This window comes from Primulina eburnea, chromosome 6 (assembly GCF_022965805.1).
Source record: "Primulina eburnea isolate SZY01 chromosome 6, ASM2296580v1, whole genome shotgun sequence".
Taxonomy (NCBI): Eukaryota; Viridiplantae; Streptophyta; class Magnoliopsida; order Lamiales; family Gesneriaceae; genus Primulina; species Primulina eburnea.
The window spans coordinates 18,437,072-18,450,373 of NC_133106.1; the positions used below are offsets into that span (position 1 = coordinate 18,437,072).

The 13,302-nt window shown below is 34.2% G+C and overlaps 2 long non-coding RNA genes across 2 annotated transcripts; one reads left to right on the plus strand and one right to left on the minus strand.

Moving 5' to 3' along the window:
- Window positions 1-5,405: 5,405 nt before the first annotated feature.
- On the plus strand, window positions 5,406-6,512 carry LOC140833350 (uncharacterized). The gene is made up of 3 exons (XR_012118426.1): window positions 5,406-5,539; window positions 5,654-5,704; window positions 6,302-6,512. It is a non-coding gene; the product is annotated as an uncharacterized lncRNA (long non-coding RNA).
- A 5,570-nt stretch (window positions 6,513-12,082) lies between these two features.
- Window positions 12,083-12,872, minus strand: LOC140833351 (uncharacterized). Its single transcript, XR_012118427.1, has 3 exons — window positions 12,832-12,872; window positions 12,342-12,401; window positions 12,083-12,268 (listed from the first exon to the last, which is right to left on the minus strand). It is a non-coding gene; the product is annotated as an uncharacterized lncRNA (long non-coding RNA).
- Window positions 12,873-13,302: the final 430 nt, after the last annotated feature.

Here is a 13,302-nt window from a genome sequence, read left to right on the forward strand (position 1 = left end):
TTAACTTTTAATTAGTATTTTAATTAGTTAATTTAGCACTAGATTTCTCCTAATTAAATCACACACACGTTTTCTACACTCACACACACTAAACATGTTTTTACACACACTAAAACACACAACACACACCTACAAGTTTATTTTCAGATTTTATAAAAGAAAACCTAGGGTTCTTGTGAAAGAAACGGCCGCCCCCTCCTCTGAATTATTCCAGCATATTTTCGTGTGTTTTCTTCAAGGATTTTAGCGCCACGTTCGTCCCGGATCGAGCCTCGCACCGTCTCCGCTTCGGTATCGTCGTCACGGTATTTTTAATATCAAAAGGCACGTATAATCTATTCTTTCTGCATCGATCTTGTCATAGTATGCGTCGTGTTATTTTATGCGTGGAAATCCATGTGTGACGTTCGTCGTTTGAGCGGAAAATGGTTTGAATGCGTTTGAAATACTTTTTAGATCTGAAATCTCGTAACTCATTGTTCTGTTGAAAACTGCGATTTTTCTGTCAGGATTTTGAGAAAACTTTCACTTAGAAAATTGTAGAACTTTTCCATGCCTTCGATTTGATATAAAATTCAAGATTTTTGGATGCAAATTGAGTGAGTTATGATGTTTTTCGTGGGACTGCTCAAACTGCGTTTTCAGAAAAGTTATGATATTGATGTATCCTTGAAGTTTAATTGTTGTAGGTTTCGTTGGGGATCGACAGGTGATCGTTGCTGCGTATAGGTACATTGTTTATGTTGTTTGGGACGGTCACTAATGATTCGTTTCGTGTCAATAGGCACTAAGTTGAATCAAGAGTCATAGGAAGAAAACCTTGTGCCGAATTTTGAGTTGTGTCGTTGTCATTGATGGTTAATTGCTCTTGGGGAAATTTTAATGTTTACTTGGGTTGGTATAATTCATTAGGGTTCTAGGAATGACTCGGGGTGTCGGTTTATGGTCCGTACAATCGGGTCTAGTCGAGTAAGCAAAAACCCGTACAGAATTTCCGAAGATTTACTTGTCCCGCAGGTACACGGACCCACGGACGGACCCTGACACAAGGTCCGTGCCTTTGTTCCCTCAGCAGTGCCAAGTTCCCGAGGGTACACGGACCCCCACACGGACCCATGCACGGGGTCCGTGCCCCTCTCCTTTCCGAGTGTTCCCTTCACAGTATCTACACGGACCCTGACCCGGACCTATAGACGGGGTCCGTGCATTTACTTTTCGACACACACACCATGCAGTATCTACACGGACCCAAGCCCGGACCCAGGCACGGGGTCCGTCTCCTCCTATTTTTGGGATACATTCTTTCATCACTTAGGATTCGATTTGAGGTTGTATGCTAAGGTTTAATATGATGTTTTCAAGGTCGAGTCATGGGAAAACTTAGAACGTCCTAAGTATTGATTGAGCTTAGGAATAAATATGGTTTCTACGTCTAAGTTATGCCAGTTAAGTATGCAAGTTCATGTTAGTATGTTGCAGCAACGGCCCCGATCGAAGTCCAACAAATCCCTCAACACCAAGTAAGTATGTTGATGTGCAAGAAAATATTTTAAGTTTTGAGGTATGCTAAATGTCTTGTGACCAAATTGAATGGGTTTGGAAGTCGGTGAACGTGGCCGAGGACCTCTCCACCCCGTTAAATTATGAACGGGTTAGATCGTGGTTGGAAAGCGTTAAATTATGAACGAGGACCAACTAGCCCGTTAAATTATGAACGGGGATCTCATGTATGTGGCAGTGGATATGTCCCTGTCAGCCCAGTACTGTGGTTTGTCTGATCAGGCGTTTATTATGTATGGGTCACTTGCTTTGAAACATCCTCTACGCAAAACGATGAAGTTATGTATGTTCAAGTATGTTCAAGTATGCAGCATATTTATGAAAAGTTTAAGTTATGGCACGTCGAAGTATGTATGTACGTATGTTCAAGTTTTAATACGCAAGTTCAAGTTTCAAGTTATGTATGTCCTATTTTAAAGTTGCATGTGATTTTATTATGTAGTACTCGTTATTCCAGTTTATACGTGTTGAGTCTTTAGACTCACTAGACTTGATCGATGCAGGTGACTATGTTGAGGAGACAGGAGGTGGTGACCGAGGGGCAGGCTTGGACTGAGCGGCAGGCTAAACCCGAGGACCGCCCATGTTATTTTACGATTTTTATGCAAGTTCAAAATACTCTGATGTTATGTTTCATTTCAAGACTTTTGGAGCAAGTGTTTCTTTTTAGCAAATTTTATTGGTGATGTCGATTTCAAACATTTTTATTGATGAAGGATGTAGTGACGACCGTATTTGATTTCATTTCCGCATTCTTTTTAGTTTAAAAGAAAATTTTAAATTTTTCCGCAAAATTTTAAGTAGTAAGAGTACGGTTCGTTACATAGGATGTGTAGCAAATACAAAGCACAAAATATGACTTTCATAGTGAGTTTAGAAGATATACCTATCAATCACAAAGGATTGATGATGGCTTCAACCAAGTTGTAAACAACTTGCCTCTTGAAAGGATGAACTTCCACAAGTTTTCCTGAGCACACCTTGCTCAAAATTAAGCCCACCACCAACTAGGTAGATACCCTCATATTTTGCACTAGAAAAATAGGAGGATTTTTCTTTGAGAAGTTTGCTATCAATTCATCAAATGAAGAAGCAAAATTTTTAAGAAAAATTAGAAAAATTTCGGCCAAGGTGGAAAGGAGAGAAGGGGAGGAAGACTTTTCTTGATTTTGGAAAAAGTTGAGTCAAAAAGTTGCATGTGCATGTCATGCCATTAACTCAAAAGTTGTCTCCAACCCTTCACCTTCCAAACATACATTTTACTTGGGCCGGCAACAATTACAAGGTCCATGGAATTTTATTTACATGTCTCAAACATATTTGAGCCCAATTAAATATTACTTGATTTTACTCAAGCCCATTAGTTTAATAATTATTTCTAATTGGGTTCTACAAGACCCAATGTTTTTTAATTAATCCAACACATTAATTAATTTAATTATTTGGACTCTACTAGGCCTACTGTGTGTTTAATTAATTCAACACTTGAATTAATTTAATTTAGTCCATAATAATGTTTATGAAAATCACAATTTTAAAATACATTATTTGTTTAGCCAACTTTTAATTTCGGAACACTTCCTCAAATTAAAAAGTTACATTCTCCTAATAGAAGTCATATCTATTTTTCCTTACGCTTATAAACTCCTTTATAAGCCGTTCAGCACATTGAACTATTTTACTTCTCAACGGGATCTAGAAAGCTTTTTACTTGTGTGGCCCTCAATAGTTCATTGATACAACTAGCCGTGAGTTCACATCTCCATGTGATTCGGACTAAACATGTCATTATTTGAGCATATCCCAATTGCTCCATTCTTACTTATCAACTCCTTGATAACAAGAATGTCAGAACTCAAGTCTGATAGTACCCAACCAATCATGTTAAACGCCTAGCAGCATCGCTTACATGATTCCCTAGGTATCAAATGATAGTGCCTGCAAGAACCATTCAATTTTGGTTAGCGTACAGTACGGTCCCTTCAACTCATATATCCCGACCGATTCGACAACCATTGGTATATCGAGAGTTGTCAATGAATCGATACTATGTGTCATGTCGTAGTTGCATCGATGGTGTAATCATGAAACTCCTTTCATAATTACCACCATACTCTGATCAGAGATTTCATACTACATACACATAGAATATCCATACCCGAAGGTAAGCGGTGAATACCCGACTACAATGCATCGACTCCTATATGTTTCGACAAAACACCCAACCTTGCCACCTAATGATCCCTTGCGAGTCGGTAAACAAGTCAAAGTGTAATGCTAGCACATTGAGTCTCAATGTTGTCCCGGGTCATAAGGACTAATGGTATACAACCATAAACTAGGACGTTTCCACTCGATAAATGAGAACCACTTGGAAAGTCCTTTATGGAGGGTTGTTCAGTGTACTCTACCAGGAGCACCTATCTACATGCTCGGACATCACAATGTCCCCTACCAATTAAACATGGTACTCACATCGCAGATACTAGTCTCGAACTCGAGCGGCCTATATCCTTCTTAGCGGCGGCTGAATCGACTAGGAACTGTTTAAAATATACAGTATTCCAAATATGAGTATCATGATACTCATCATATGAGCATTTCATATTCTTTCTACTATTTGTATATTCAAGGGCTTTATCTATGCAACTAATATGGGTATACAGATAAAGATGTGCCAAAATAATAATTTTGAAATATTATTAAAATAAAGATTGTTTATACATAGAGTTTCATTGTGAACACTCGGTCAACACTTGGCTCGACGTGCACCTACTCTAACAAGATGTCCGTTAGAGCATTTTAACAAGAAAAAAAAAACAATTCTTGTTGAAGGTCCTTGGGAAAAGGGTAAGTGTTGTTCATTTGTCATACAGACAACATTAAAGCTTCCAAGAAACTATGAATTGGGAAATCAACCTTTCAGAAATGATCTTATAATTTGCAAAATGAAATTTAAATGTTCGAAAATACTTGGCTGATAACATTTCCCCATAACCACGGAATGGGAACTATAATACATCTAAGAGAATTCGGGTCTTTTACCAGATTATCGCCATTTTTATTGTCCATGAACAATCTACCGTAGTTTTCAAAAATTTATTAAAATATTGTGAAAAAAATTAAAAAAAATAAATAAATAAAACTTTTACACCCCCGCCCTTCCAAATGTGGGGGGGGGGGGGGGGGGGGGGGGGGGGGAGTAATTGTTTTCCCTCCCCCGCCTGTAGGGGAGGCGGGGGAGGGAGAAATTAATTTAAATTCTCTCCCGCCTGTACGACAGGCGGGGGAGAGTTAATTTTTTTAAAATATTGCCCGCTTTTAAAATATTGCCCGCCTCTACAGAAGGCGGGGCAGAAAAATTAATTATAAATTTTACCCGCCTTTTGCATAGGCGGGGGAATATATTTTTAAATTATAAAATTTTAAATGCTTGTCCGCCTATTGTAGTGGCGGGCAAATTTAAATATTTTTAAAGTAGAATTCTTTTGTTTTTTTATCATGTGTTTGTTTATTTTTTAGATATAATAATTTTGTTTTTTGTGTAATTATTGGTGGGTAATGGAAACTGACGAAATTAATATAATTTATTTTATCTAAAAAGATGATTTAACATTACTATACAAAAAGATGGATTTGACCTCACGTGCAGAGACCATTATTATTGTCCTTCTATATGAATTGATATTGTTACACATTGATAATTTTGGCTGTATCTTATCATATCTTTCAATGTCGGCATGAATTTTGTGAATTTGTGTCGAATAATTAATGTTTTTGTATTTATTTGAATCACGAGTTGTCTTTAATTTTTTTTTTAAATATAGGCAATAAAGAATTCAAGTATTGTTTCTCTATATATGTCTGAAGTTATTTTGCTTGTTTTGCATCTGATAATAAGTATTCTTTTCCGAGTTATTGTTCCGTTGGTGAATTTAAGGAGTGAAGAAATATTTGGCATCAATCAGTTCTGATTGAGGTATATCGCTAATTTTTCAAATATGATATATCAATTTTTGTTTTAAAAATTACATCGATCTAAAAAATAATTTTCATACAAATAATTTATATTCATAATTATTTTTTGTTGTAGATTGAACGACGAACGAAATATTTGTTCACGATAAAGGACATCTTTTTCGAGGTATATATCATAATTTCATAATTTAAATCTTATTAGATAAATACTTCTATTATTTTTTATTGAACGAACCTATTTATATATTCCAAAAATATTTATGATCATTGATAAACATTTTTTTTATATCTTGTTTATAAAATATATGTGTGCGTAATATTTATGTATATTAAATCATGATGTATACATAAATTATTATATATATTATATATACACACTCACACACACACACACATATATATATATATTATATTGTTAGTATTTATAAATCATCGTTTTTTTTTCTGGTTTATATCTCATAAAATTTATGAATTTCAAAGTTACGAACTTTTTAATATTTTTCGTACAAATCGTTCATTATTATTTTTGTGGTAGATTGTACGATAAATATTGAAGCACATAATCCACAACTTTCTACTTATTGTGGTCTATATCATAACTTTCCAATGTTAGAAATAGAAATGTTTATTTGACATATGAATTTTATTTGAAGTGTTAATACTAGAAATGTTTTTCTTTAAATTGAAAATTTATTTGAAGTGTTAATACTAGAAATGTTTTTCTTTAAATTGAAAATTTATTTTTAGATAAATTTAAATGCAGGTATGGATACAATTTCAGCCATTTTATATATTGGCGGTGATGTTATCGTAAGACATGGAACAGTCAATTATAGTAATAAAGGGGTGAAGTTAATTCGTATATCTAGATCTATGTCATTATGCGATTTGATTGAAATAGTTCATCGGAAGTTAGATATCGATCCCAGAAAATATAGGTTGAACCTTTCAACCAAATATTCGTATATGGACAAATCGCGTTCAATAGAAGTTCATGTTGTCCTTGACGATGATACTTTACAATTTATGTTTGTTCCTGGTTCCGATGTGGAGTGCATAGAGTTGTATATTGAATGTGAGGCCATTGAAGATAATGTAGAACAAATGTTGTTGAGTCGTACATTCCATGTATTACCCAAGGTCTAAGTATGATAGGATTTGATCAGTCAGGTGGCACTTCGTCTGCTACTTACAATGAAAATTTTGATCCACCTTATTCTGCCATGGACAATAATATTGGGGACTGGGATCAATATATTATTGGATGTGCAGATAAAGATAATAATTGTTGGCCGAACATGAATTCTAATGCATCAAGTTTGGCTCGTGTAGTCGCTGCAGTGGCAACAGATGATGAAATATCACGTCAAATGTTTGCTGATTCTGCATTACTGTAAAATATAGAGAGTGACAGCGAGCCTGACACACCAGTGGGTGATGATTCAGATGAGGAGGGTAACGAGGACGCGTTCGAAAATGTTAGTGAGCAATTACATGGCGCAACTTCAGACATAGTTCCACTTGATGTTTCTAATATTTATGAGATGCCACAATTTTTTAGTGCTGTGTATGAAGAACAATGTCCTGATTCTGTAGGTTTGTCATCTGGGTCACAGACTGTCTTTTATAATCCGGAGAAAGGAGAATTGCATAAAAACATGGTCTTTAGAAGCAAAAAAGAATTGATTGCAGCTGTTAAAGACTTTTTTGTTAGATGTGTAAGGGGTGAATATCGTGTTGTTGGGAGCACACCGACTTTATGGAAAGTTCGGTGCAAGAATCGATCATCAAGCATGGATTGTGGATGGGGCCTCCGAGCTTGTTTGAAAGCAAATTTAGGTTATTTTAAGATCACTAAATATGATGATCGACACACATGTGTTTCTAGCCATGTTGGGATTGACCACAAAAACCTAGACAAAAACATGATCGCCTCTAATCTTATTGGTATTGTGCATTGTGATCCATCTTGTGAGATTAAATATGTTCAGCAACTTATCAAAGACAAATATGGTTATGAAATTTCGTATGCCAAGGCATGGTACAGTTTGAAGCGTTCTGTTGAAAACGTGTATGGCACATGGGAGAGTTCGGTTCGCATTTTGCCAACATACATGGATGCTCTTATGAAGTTCAATCCCGGAACAATCGTTGAGTGGAGACATTTTCCAACAAACAACCCATCTATAAAAGTTTTAAACTATGTTTTTTGGGCTTTTCGACCATGTATAGATGGGTTCCGATATTGCCGTAAAATTATCAGCATTGATGGCATTCATTTATATACGAAGTATAAGCACAAGATGCTTATTGCTGCAGGTTTCGATGCCAACAATCAGATATTACCCCTGGCTTTTGCACTCGTGGATGAAGAGAGTTATGATTCGTGGAAATGGTTTTTAGACCTTTTGTGTGTGTATGTTATTAATGGCCTACCAGGAGTTTGCATTTTCTCTGATAGACATCGGGCCATCATTGGAGCTGTCGAGGGAATGCCTCAGATCAATCCTCCGTACGGTGTACATCGGTTTCGCCTGAGACATGTTTGCTCTAATTTCAACACGCACTTCAAAAACGTTCATCTGAAAGACCTTTGTTGGCAAGCAGGATCACAACACCAGGTTCGCAAATTTGACGATATAATGAACGAAATTAAGAACAAGCAACCAAATGCATACAAATATTTGTCTGAAATTGATAAACATAAGTGGACTCTTGCACATGATGGTGGTTGGCGCTTTGGCATAATGACAACAAATATGTCTGAGTGTCTTACCATAACACATCTCACATTTGCATCACCGGGTCTATAACCATATTCTGCTTGCGGATCGATAGGGGTTATGAAACGACGAGTTATGTTATCATACCACATCGCATACTGACATGTCATACCCACATTTCCGTTTGTCGGTTCACCCTCAACAATCAAATTGAGCCTATCATTCCATGCACATATGATGTTTTTATGATGTTCGGCCCAATTATAGTTTCGCCTACCTTGTCGTGTGCATTCGTGAAATTCATCCCCATCAAACGCTGGCCTTGGAATGTGCTGCAACTGAACAAATTGTCGGAGAACTCGGTCTGGGCGGTACATCTCCACAATGTTGAAACATATAAGCGGGCACACCGAATGCCAATATTCTTTGTCAAATTCATTAGAATATAGCACCCATTTGAACTACAATGAATGAAATAGGAAAATCAACTACGATGAAAACTTTTACACATATGTAACTAGTAATTAATATATTTAATTATTTGATAACTACCTAGTTTGGCTCTATCTTATCCAACAAATCACGAATCACTCGCACTGAGTGATTCGTAGTATGTGTCCATGTGAAACTACGGTTCCACCTGTATGAAATGAAATTGGGAATAGATTTGCAATCAACATCACAAAAATACATTTACCCAAAGATTTATAAATATACCTTTCACCAAATGGAGGAAATGGAAGAATTTGGTCATTGTGATCATCGTCATCTGGAATGTCACCAAATGGATCTGGACAAAGAAAGGTATTTCTAGAAAGTGCCCAAACCTACAACAATAATACATAAACGAAATATAATATTAATAAATGTGCAATGGAAAAATATGTTATGAAATAATCAAAAATTGCTAAAATTATATATACCTGTAAAATGAAAATTGGTCCTGCTATTTCACCTTTGCCGATAGTTGATGCAGTACACAGTTCACGGTAGAGGAATGCTAGTACAACACTTCCCCAACTGTATTTTGAAACCTGATTCGTGTCTCGGAGAAGACGTAAGTACATCAAATTTACGGAACAACCATCTGAATCAGGTAACATACATCCTCTGGTAATCATCAATGCCACGCACCGAGTATACTGCTCAACTTCTACATGTTGCTATTATCGTTGATCAAAATTGATCTACAATAATGATCCAGCGCTGACATTACCAATTTATTACCTCTGAATTGATTTACGTGTGGCATAAAACCCAACCATTCAGCACATTGACTTTGCCACACGTGTGGCTTAAAAGATTCGTCAACGCCAGTAACAGCAAAACCGTTAATATTTAGATCCCATACCAGCTCAACATCTTGCAACGTTATTGTTGCCTCACCAACACGAAGATGAAATGTATGAGTCTCTCTACGCCATCTTTCAACGAGAGCCGTAATCAAATGATTATAATATTTGAAGAATCCGCAACGAATAATGCCATAAAGACCCATATCATTTAAACGTGTAAGAATGCGATGATGTAGTATTTTATCTTCACACAATTTGGATATAATATTGTCGGATCGCCGCACCCTTAAAGTTCTATCCAAATTGTTTTTTGGAATGACACTGGATATATGAGTTTCTTGTCTATATAAAACTCTATCATCTATTGGTCCAGCGTTAAATTCCATCTGTATTTCATATATAAAAAATTACCAGTTAGAAATAAATACATATTTATATATAATTTCATTGTGATTTAATTGATATAAATTTAATTATTATAGTCCATCTTAAGACACTATTTTTTAAAATATTCTTGTTTGTTAAAGATTTTATAATATAGCATGCATTATTTTATAATCTTCAACTACCTTTTTCACTATTACAACTTAGTGAATTATTTTTTATCAAAAAACATTTGACCCATTTTATTCCCTAAAATTTCTCGAATAATAATTGAAATAAATATATTATATTACGCGATCTTTAATTTAACACTAAAAAATAATAAACATATAAAAGTTTATCTCGATGATTAAATTCATGTCTAATAAATTTTTTAAATTTTATTTTATTATTTATGTCTAATATTTTAATTAAATGATACTACTAAATCATAATTTTTCTTCTACATTTTACAAATTATTAATATTACAAAATATTAGATCTAATCTTTAAAAAAAAAACGCTACTACATACAAAGTAATAAATTTAATACGAAATATTACAAAATATTAGATCTAAATTTTAAATTCTTAAAGAATAGTTTGAATAGAATTGTAAAAATGATTATTTATATTAACAACGTATGTATTCATAAAAACAATGTAAAAAGCTAATTAACATATTTAGCAATTAACATAATTAATATGTTAGTTTGATTAGTTATTTAATCTAATGCCAAATTTAATTATGATGATAATAGGAAATAATCCCTCTTATTTGACTTAATTTAACGTGTTTTGTGTCAATATGAAAGTGATTCAAAGGATATAATTAAAATTTAATTTAATTAAGTGCTAGTCTTAAAAACTAACTTAAAGTTAAATTTGATCATATACATGTGTAGAAGGTAATTTTAAAATCCCTCTAAACAAATATATCATTTTTACGTAAACATAATAAATAAAAACACTTCAATAATATTTATGATAACAAATTAACAAATAAATATGTAATAACAAAAATTAGGATAATAATTTTAACGAATTAAGATTAAAAATTTCTAAACATAAATTAAAATTAATATAATACAACCATCAAATAAATTAATTGAATACAAATAATTTTTACAATACTTAGAAATATTACTTACCTTTTAATAAGATAGGCACGATAATACCAATATTTACACTTCCTGAAATAAATCAAAAGATAGAAGGTATAAAATTATTAGAATTCAAAATTTTATTAAAAAAAAACTTGAGACGAAAAATAAATTAAATTCATACCGACAAATCTTTGAACACAATATAAGTGACAAACTTCGAATACAAAATGTAAGTTAACTTCTCATATATATATATATATATATATATAAGAATTCTACTTTAAAAATATTTAAATTCGTCCGCCCCTGCAATAGGCGGACAAGTTTTATAATTTAAAAATATATTCTCCGTCTATGCAAAAGGCGGGTAAATTAATTTCTCCCTCCCCCCCCAATTTGGAAGGGCGGGGGAGTAAAAGTTTTATTTATTCTTTTTTTAATTTTTTTTTAAAAATTTTTGAAAACTACGGTAGATTGTTAATGGAGAATAAAAATGACGATAATCTGGTAAAAGACCCAAGAGAATTCATTCAGCTTGGAGAACATTCTGGCCATTCTAACAGCAACGCCATCCAGATTAGTCAAGACATCTGGCTCAGGATATGCAACATTTTGGATCAAAAGACAATAACATTATCAAGAACTGAATTGTTGGTGGGTCTATATTTAGAGTCCAAACCCAAATTTGAAACTACAGTTTCAGTTGCTACATACAGAGTTCTTTAAAAGTTTGATTTATTCTTCACCCTTGTCATTTCAAATTATCGCCTTCGTACACTGATGCAGCTATATCAGACATGGACTAGAAATCTGAAACATGAGAGAAAGCTGACTACAATACATCAAAATAAATTAATAAGAACATAGAATTTTACAGCAAAGGAATAGAAGTTCTGATGTAGTAAAACTGCTTGAACTTTTTTCGATTCAATCGACATTTTTCTTGTGATTTTCATATAGAGCAACTCAATATTAGCAACACCAACAAGGAGTGGGAGTAGGAACTAGGAACTAGGGCAGAACAGTCTTGCACAGATCCTAGATTTTGATGAGTTGAACTTGGTTGACAAGAATTTTACAGTAATTCAAAACTCCAATTTTTTTTCGAAATAGAGAAAGCGGAAATTACATCTCACATTGGAAGAAGAAGATAAGCATTTGGTCACATCTACTAGGCACTGTTTAAAGTAAGCTTGGCTATCCACCTCTGCAGGAGACAAGGCAGCTAAAGGAGTAACAATTATCTGCAATGAACAGTTAGAAATTACCAATGGACCAGAATCACTCACAATATGCAAAATATGAAAACATGCATACAAATCCTTCTCGAAGGTTACAGTAGTCTGTGTCAGCATCTTCCACTTGTGATCCCATGACCTATGAAAAGGGCACAAAATCATGATGATGCATAACTAATGAGGATATGACATCAAAAGTTCCTTGAGACTATCACACGAATTCACACGAATGGCTTAATTTAAGAATAAATTTAACGTTGAAGTAGAACACAAGTTAAATTTAAAAATTAAGCTATTGAGTCATACCATGAAGCTTTGGAAAGATTGATTGAAAGAAGATTAAGAAAAGAGAGTAAGGTGACTGAGAATCAATTGGGATTTATGCTTGGAAGGTCGACAATGGAGACTATTAAATATGCCCAACCCAAAAAGAAAGCCATGAATATGCCAAGAAACAACTACAACAAATTCCAAAAAGGCCAACAGATGCTGTGTTGTGATATGCAAATTGTCTCACATGCCTGAAGGATTTCAGAATTACAATCATGTAGATAAAAGAAACATCATACCTCTCTCTTGAAAAATAAATGTTCATGTTTCGTACTCGAGGACATTTTCTCTATTTGAGCATCAGCAGTAACTTGAGTCCAACCCATTTTCACGACATTCTTGCTTTGCTTGGTCAGTCTATAACCCTGTTCAAAGGCCAAGGAAGTACCAAGTCATCTTGTTGGGTGCAATAATTGTCTTTACTTGGTACAGCGATCGAACCGTAACTTTTGATAAAACGGTAAGAACTCGGTCCTACACATCTTCCTCTTTCAATTAACACATAAAACTAAGAAGGCAAGGACGCAGTGACTAGTATTTTTTTTAAGCAATTTATAATAAAGAAATGAGAAAAATAAGATGGAGTGGAATGAATATGCATCGAATCAGGTAAAACCATCATTGAGTAAATATAAAACGAAACTCTGATGAACAAAGTGTTAGAGTAGATGCCCTGCAAGCCAACGGTTGGCTAGGGAATTTATTGACTC